We start from the raw sequence: 422 nt of genomic DNA on the forward strand, positions 1-422 counted from the left end.
GCCGGGCTGGAAAGGCACGACTGAGCGGACCATGTCACTCGCAGCCTGCGTGCCGGTATGGCCCAGCAGGGCCTGTGACATGGCCCATATATTATATATATATATTAGCAATTGTATACATCAAAATTCATATAAAATTAAAATTTTAAGTTTTGTTGTCAAATTTTTTAAATAAATAGCTATGGCCCGATGCACGACCCAATTTGGCCCAAGGCTCAGCCCACGGGTCAGCCTGGCTCGCGGCACAGCATGAGCTTGGGCCGTGGGCCGTGCTGGGTCGACCCCCCCAAGTTATCCTAGGGGAGGATGGCACGGCCCGCACTTTGTGTGAGCCACCCACGAGCCATGTCGTGCCGGCCAGGCACAGACCGTCCTAAACAAACCAAAATTTAAATGGATCTAGTATTATATATCATGGGGAA

This window comes from Nelumbo nucifera, chromosome 2 (genome assembly GCF_055504915.1).
Source record: "Nelumbo nucifera cultivar China Antique chromosome 2, China Antique-T2T, whole genome shotgun sequence".
In the NCBI taxonomy this organism is placed as follows: Eukaryota; Viridiplantae; Streptophyta; class Magnoliopsida; order Proteales; family Nelumbonaceae; genus Nelumbo; species Nelumbo nucifera.